At 47.4% G+C, this 6,824-nt stretch overlaps 1 long non-coding RNA gene across 1 annotated transcript; it reads left to right on the top strand.

Annotated features, from left to right (window-relative positions):
- Nucleotides 1-258: 258 nt before the first annotated feature.
- LOC129869297 (uncharacterized) lies at nucleotides 259-6,409 on the top strand. Its single transcript, XR_008761881.1, has 2 exons — nucleotides 259-333; nucleotides 5,899-6,409. It is a non-coding gene; the product is annotated as an uncharacterized LOC129869297 (long non-coding RNA).
- The last annotated feature ends 415 nt before the right edge of the window (nucleotides 6,410-6,824 follow it).

Below are 6,824 nucleotides of genomic sequence, written 5' to 3'. Positions count from 1 at the left end.
TAAAATATAACAAATATTTTGATTAACACTTTTTTGGTTACAACATGATTCCATATGTGTTATTTCATAGTTCTACAACGTAGAAAATAGTCAAAATAAAGAAAAAAAACCTTGAATGAGTAGCTGTATCAAAACTTTTGACTGGTGCTGCATTTTACTTAGATGTGCTCAAACTAAAATGTGGACCAAATGATTCTACTCAGTTTTTCCATCGCGCAATGCGATTTGTTCCTTTCCCCCCTCGCCCTGTGCGTATGTCTGTGTTTGGCTGTTGGCTGTTGGCAACGGAGGAGACTCCACTTTGCGTGGCAGCCGATCTGCAGGTTGAACGTGGTGAGATTGTAGAATCCTACATTTATACTGCAATTTCTTTAGGCGATTTTACACCTAAATAGCTACTTCACATGTTTATATTGACTTTGGTATTATTGTGTGTAGCTATGTTTACTAGCTAGCTACCTATTCAGCCCAGAGAGAGAGCATTGCATTGTGGGTTTTGTCGTCAACTTTGCCTGCACAGATTTCCGCAACGATTTTCACATGTTGCTACCCACCTTATTATCACTATGAAAAGAAACATTTTATCACAAAAAAAATGTGTTATTTAACACTGTAAATCAGGAATGAGTGGTTTTGGGTGGATAATTCCTTTAAGAATGGGGTACTGTGTTGAATATCTCAAAATGTAATTCACTTGTCAATAGTCCTATGTATCTGAATTGGTAATCACTCGCCTTAAGTTAACCTTATACCTATCAATAGGTGTGTAAGAGTTCTACCGAACCGTTTGGTACGGGGACCTCATTCGGTCCGCACTGTGAACCCAAATGAATACATAAAACAAATCAAAACACTAGGCCTATGCCTACACTGCGTTGTGTGCCTGTTGAGTAAATCTGAGCTGAAAAAGACATTTCGGGCTATTCCGTTAAAACACCTAGAGCCTACGGCACACGTTGTAATCAAAATTCTAGTCCTGATTGGCGCATTTCAAACTGTCCTTTTGAGATGGTTCTGTAGTCGTCCAGGAGGATTCTCCATCATAGTTTAAATCCCCAGTTTGCATTTTGGCTTCCCAGTAGATTACAACGGCGATGGAAAGAGAGAGTATGTTGCCACTGCTCACTGAGGATAGGGCTCCCGAGTCACTGCAGTCCCTGGTTTGAATCCAGGCTGCATCACATCCGGCCGTGATTGGGAGTCCCATAGGGCGGTGCAAAATTGGCCCAGCGTCGTTGTAAATAAGAATTTGTTCTTAACTGACTTGCCTAGTTAAATAAATGTTAAATAATTTTTTTAAATAATAATAAATAGCCTATGCAGCTGCCTACACTGGTTGTCACTAGTTACCACAAACACAAAGTTATAAACCCCACCTATTTCTACAATTTATCTAATTAAAATGTAATTAAAACCTAACCCTAACCTTAACCACCGCACTCACCTTATGCCTAATCTTAAATTAAGACCAATTAGCAAATTGTTGTTTTCATGAATTTGTACGATTTCAGCCAATTTGGACTTTGTGGCTCTGGTAACTAGTGGAAACCATGTTGAAACTTTTACACCGACATCACGCCAGTATTCCTATGACTGGAGCAAGACAGACACGCAAGAAAGACGGCAACACAAGAAGAATAGGGGGTTTCAGCACCTCATGAAAGTGCTCGGGCCACTTTATGAACTTCGCCCTCTCGCACTCATTTTTTCAAACAGGTATAAGCTCTACATAAGCACGCTAAGGCCGACGTTGTCAATGAATTGGCCAATGCACGCTGCGTTGCGCTTACTACAGATGGACGGACCTCCAGGGCTCCAGAGAGCTACTTAACAGTGACAGGCCATCACACTACCCTGGAGTGAGAAATGAGAAGTACCGTGAGAGTCAAACGAGCAGATATAACATAAGAAAATATCATAGCATGTCTGAGCCATGTTTATGTATTGATTTCACCCGCATATTGCACTTTATTTTAGTGTTGCTGTTGATGAGGAATCGTGTGTTTTCATTTAGGAAAATACAAAGTGTAGGTCTTCCTGTGTTCTCATCAGGCATTATATGACTCATGATCTTATTTGGATCTTATTTGGAATCAGGAATAGCAAAAAAAAAATCTTAAATAAACACAAATTATCTACAGTAATGGTTGGCATTTCATTTTCCCACTGTACCGAAACCGAAACGTGACCACACAACTGCAATATGTACCGTGCCATTAGACCCTTAGTTAATATAATGTGTAATGTGTATTGATGAGTATTAATATGTTTATACTTCTAGAGCTATGTAATTACACAGGTATAAGGGCAAGTCAGAGTAAAGTGTTACCTCAGAATCATACAGACAAGCAGACAGACATGCAGACAGACAAGCAGACAGACATACAGCTCTGTGAGGCACAGCTGAAAAACAGCACTATATGAAGGCCCTTAATTCACTGCTGTGTCAGCACTCATTCAGCATCTCCGAGGGGGTGTTGATACACAAAGCAATTTAAGGCAGACAAAATGGTGGCCACTGAGGTAACTGCCACCAGACTAACTTTGTTTATAGAGGAAGCAAACCGATTTGGGGAAACAGGAAAGACAAGACAAATATTAGTTTTTCAGAGATTCCTGGCTGCTTCTGAAAATGTTCCCCCTCTAGCTGTAACTCTAAACTTAAAATGTCCTGAGGAGGTAGTATAGCAATAAACAGATGGGATGCGGGAGAGGTGCTGGTACATTGTAAACTGTATGTCTTTCGATTCAGAGAGACAAGTTCAGTTGTCTCTTACCAGATCCTTTTGTGCCAGCGTGCTTTGACCCATGACACCCCAGTTAGCAATGACCACTCGGGGGCCAGCGTCCCTCCAGTGGTTGACCGGTGTGCAACAGTTTTTGACGGGGAACTCGTGAGTCACACGGAAGGGCCGCTAGGGTGACACGGAAGTCGTGCCGTTTTCCTCCCACAACCCAGCTGCCCTTCCCACGCCCTTCTCCTGACCAGTGACACTACAGCTGCTAGTAGGAGGCATTCCTATTCCCTGTCGCCACATATTTTAATATATCTATACATTTTTAATATTTAAGATACATTGGATGCCAAATTCATTTGAAAAAAGTTTGTTGTAATTGATTATGTGTGTGTAAAATATATGAGATAACGGCCTCCAGTCCGGAGCCTGCAGCGACGGCCTCCAGTCCGGAGCCTCCAGCGAAGGTCTCCAGTCCGGAGCCTGCAGCGACGGCCTCCAGTCCGGAGCCTCCAGCGAAAGTCTCCAGTCCGGAGCCTGCAGCGACGGCCTCCAGTCCGGAGCCTCCAGCGAAGGTCTCCAGTCCGGAGCCTGCAGCGACGGCCTCCAGTCCGGAGCCTCCAGCGAAGGTCTCCAGTCTATAGCCTCTGGCGACGTTCCCCAGTTTGGAGCCTCCTGCGACGTTCCCCAGTCCAGAGCCTCCAGCGACGGTCTCCAGGGACGGTCTCCAGTCAGGAGTCTCCAGCGACGGTCTCCAGTACGGAGTCTCCAGCGACGGTCTCCAGTACGGAGCCTCCAGCGACGGTCTCCAGTACGGAGCCTCCAGCGACGGTCTCCAGTCCGGAGTCTCCAACGACGGCCTCCAGTCCGGAGTCTCCAGCGACGGCCTCCAGTCCGGAGTCTCCAGCGACGGTCTCCAGTTCGGAGCCTCCAGCGACGGTCTCCAGTCCGGAGTCTCCAGCGACGGCCTCCAGTTCGGAGCCTCCAGCGACGGCCTCCAGTTCGGAGCCTCCAGCGACGGCCTCCAGTCCGGAGCCTCCAGCGACGGCCTCCAGTCCGGAGCCTCCAGAGACGGTCTCCAGTCCGGAGCCTCCAGCGACGGTCTCCAGTCCGGAGCCTCCAGCGACGGCCTCCAGTCCGGAGCCTCCAGCGACGGCCTCCAGTCCGGAGCCTCCAGCGACGGTCTCCAGTCCGGAGTCTCCAGCGACGGCCTCCAGTTCGGAGCCTCCAGCGACGGCCTCCAGTTCGGAGTCTCCAGCGACGGTCTCCAGTTCGGAGCCTCCAGCGACGGCCTCCAGTCCGGAGCCTCCAGTTCGGAGCCTCCAGCGACGGACTCCAGTTCGGAGCCTCCAGCGACGGACTCCAGTTCGGAGCCTCCAGCGACGGTCTCCAGTTCGGAGCCTCCAGCGACGGTCTCCAGTTCGGAGCCTCCAGCGACGGCCTCCAGTCCGAGGCCCGCAACGAGGGTTCCCAGTCCGAGGCCCGCAAATAGGGTGCCCAGTCCGGGGCCCGCAAATAGGGTGCCCAGTCCGGGGCCCGCTACGAGGGTGCCCAGTCCGGGGCCCGCTACGAGGGTGCCCACACCAGAGGCGGAGGGGGGTCTACGTACTGCACCAGAGCCGCCGCCGTAAGGAAGCCCACCCGGACCCTCCCCTTTAGAGTCAGGTTTTGCGGCCGGAGTCCGCACCTTTGTGGGGGGGGGTACTGTCATACCCTGGCAATAGAGGTTTTTATTCTCTATTTTGGTTAGGCCAGGTTGTGACTAGGGTGGGCATTCTAGTTTCTTAATTTCTAGGTTTTCTATTTCTTTGTGTTTGGCCGGGTGTGGTTCAGAGGCAGCTGTCTATCGTTGTCTCTGATTGAGAACCATACTTAGGTAGTTCTTTTTTCCACCTGTTTTGTGGGAAGTTGACTTTGTTTATGGCACATAGCCTTAAGCTTGACGGCTTGTTTTGTATTGTTTATTGTTTTTCGGTGTCATTTTTAAAATAAAATAAAATGTACGCTCAACACGCTGCACCTCGGTCCTCTCCTTTCAACAGCCGTGACAGCGACATTATTGATATATACAGAGAAAAGGGTCGGCCCAAGAATTGAACCCTGTGGCACCCCCATAGAGACTGCCAGAGGTCCGGACAACAAGCCCTCCGATGTGACATACTGAACTCTATCTGAGAAGTAGTTAGTGAACCAGGCGAAGCAGTCATTTGAGAAGCCAAGGCTGTGAATCTACCTATAAGAATGCGGTGATTGACAGAGTCGAAAGCCTTGGCCAGGTCGATGAAGAGAGCTGCACAGTACTGTCTTTTATCGATGGTGGTTATGATATTGTTTAAGACCTTGAGCATGGCTGAGGTGCACCCATGGCCAGCTCAGAAACCAGATTGCATAGCGGAGAAGGTACTTGGCTTTCGAAGACTTTAGAAAGGCAGGGCAGGATGGATATAGGTCTGTAACAGTTTGGGTCTAGAGTGTCTCTCCCTTTGAAGAGGGGGATGACTGCGGCAGCTTTCTAATCTTTAGTGATCTCAGACGATACAAAAGAGAGGTTGAACAGGCTAGTAGTAGGGGTTGCAACAATTGCTGCGGATATTTAAAAAAAAAGAGGGTCCAGATTGTCTAGCCCAGCTGATTTGTAGGGGTCCAGATTTTGCAGCTTTTTCAGAACATCAGCTATCTGGATTTGGGTGATGAATACTTTCAGCCTGGAATAAGCTCAAGCTCAGCATCCTCTGACTTTGAAACAAGCCAAGACAGCTATAGGTTTTTATAAAAAACAATACCCTCTTGAGAAAACAAAATCACCAATGCAGTAAACTGTCTACACGACATGTGCTCCTCAAAAGTTTCACACCCTTGCAGTCAGTTCTTTGGCATGGGAGAGAGGGGCTGTTAATATATTCTTCTAGCCTATTCACACTGTCGTTGCCACTGCTTTTCTACTCAACAGCTAACTGTAGGTGCTCATACACAACAATACACGACTAGACTTTCTACAAGTCAAGCCCCCCTCACACTTTTCAGAACTTTGCTATCAGCCCATCGCAATGCCCCATTATTGTAACAAAACACATACCAGTCTTCTGTACCCTTTTTTGTTTACAGACGAACATGGTGTTTGAATGGTTACGCATCCTCAGGATCAGTCTTCATGTCTTTCCAGGAAACTTGCAGTACAATCAAATCTACTGCAAGAGGTCAAAGCAGTGGGTGGTGAAGAAAGTGTACAAGAGGCTTGTCCACCTGGCTGTGGAGTGCAGAAAGGACCAGACGGTTGTCTACAAGGAGCCAGTCACAGCCTCCAAAACCCAGCATCCCTGCCAACATCACCACAGAACCAAATCCTGCTAAACTAACTGCCAATACACAACACAAGAACCAGCTGAAGACCGTTCTGCAACCTGCCTGGAACATTCAAACAACACAACATCCACATTCAGTTAGACTGATGTAGTACAATATAGAATGCCGAGTATGCTCACAACTGTATTGTGGTATAGATATTTCTAGCTGTTGTACATATGTATACAATGGTGTTTTATATCATCTTGTGTACAGACAAGTGACTAAATGATTCCAGCTACATCAGAAAGCAAAGAAGTGTTGAATTCAACATCTTGATCAATTCATTGTGATATTGATGAAATGTATTTGAATAAACTAGCTTTAAACTAGTCAATAACACCTGAGGAAAGAACCAAGGGGAGTGACAGAGATAGGGAAGATAATCAAGGAGGTGATGGAGTCCAGTTGAGTGTCATGAGGCGCAGGTTAGCGAGACGATAGTGACAGGTGTGCGGAATAATCAGCAGCCTGATGACCTAGAGGCCGGAGAGGGAGTGTACATGACAGGTAGGCTCGTGTCACTGGGCAGTTTGCAAGCCCTCGACGAGCGTCGGGGCCGGTGTAGTACGATTCAATCTTAGTCCTGTATTTTCGCTTTGCCTGCTTGATTGTTCGTCAGAGGGCATAGTGGGATTTCTTATAAGCGTCCTGTTTAGAGTCAAGCTCCTTGAAAGCCGCAGCTCTACCCTTTAGCTCAGTGTGGATGTTGCCTGTAATCAATGGCTTCTGGTTGTGGTATGTACG

The sequence above is a fragment of the Salvelinus fontinalis genome, chromosome 14 (genome assembly GCF_029448725.1).
Source record: "Salvelinus fontinalis isolate EN_2023a chromosome 14, ASM2944872v1, whole genome shotgun sequence".
Lineage (NCBI taxonomy): Eukaryota > Metazoa > Chordata > Actinopteri > Salmoniformes > Salmonidae > Salvelinus > Salvelinus fontinalis.
Note: the sequence above shows the minus strand (reverse complement) of the source record. Positions and strands in the feature narration are given on the sequence as shown.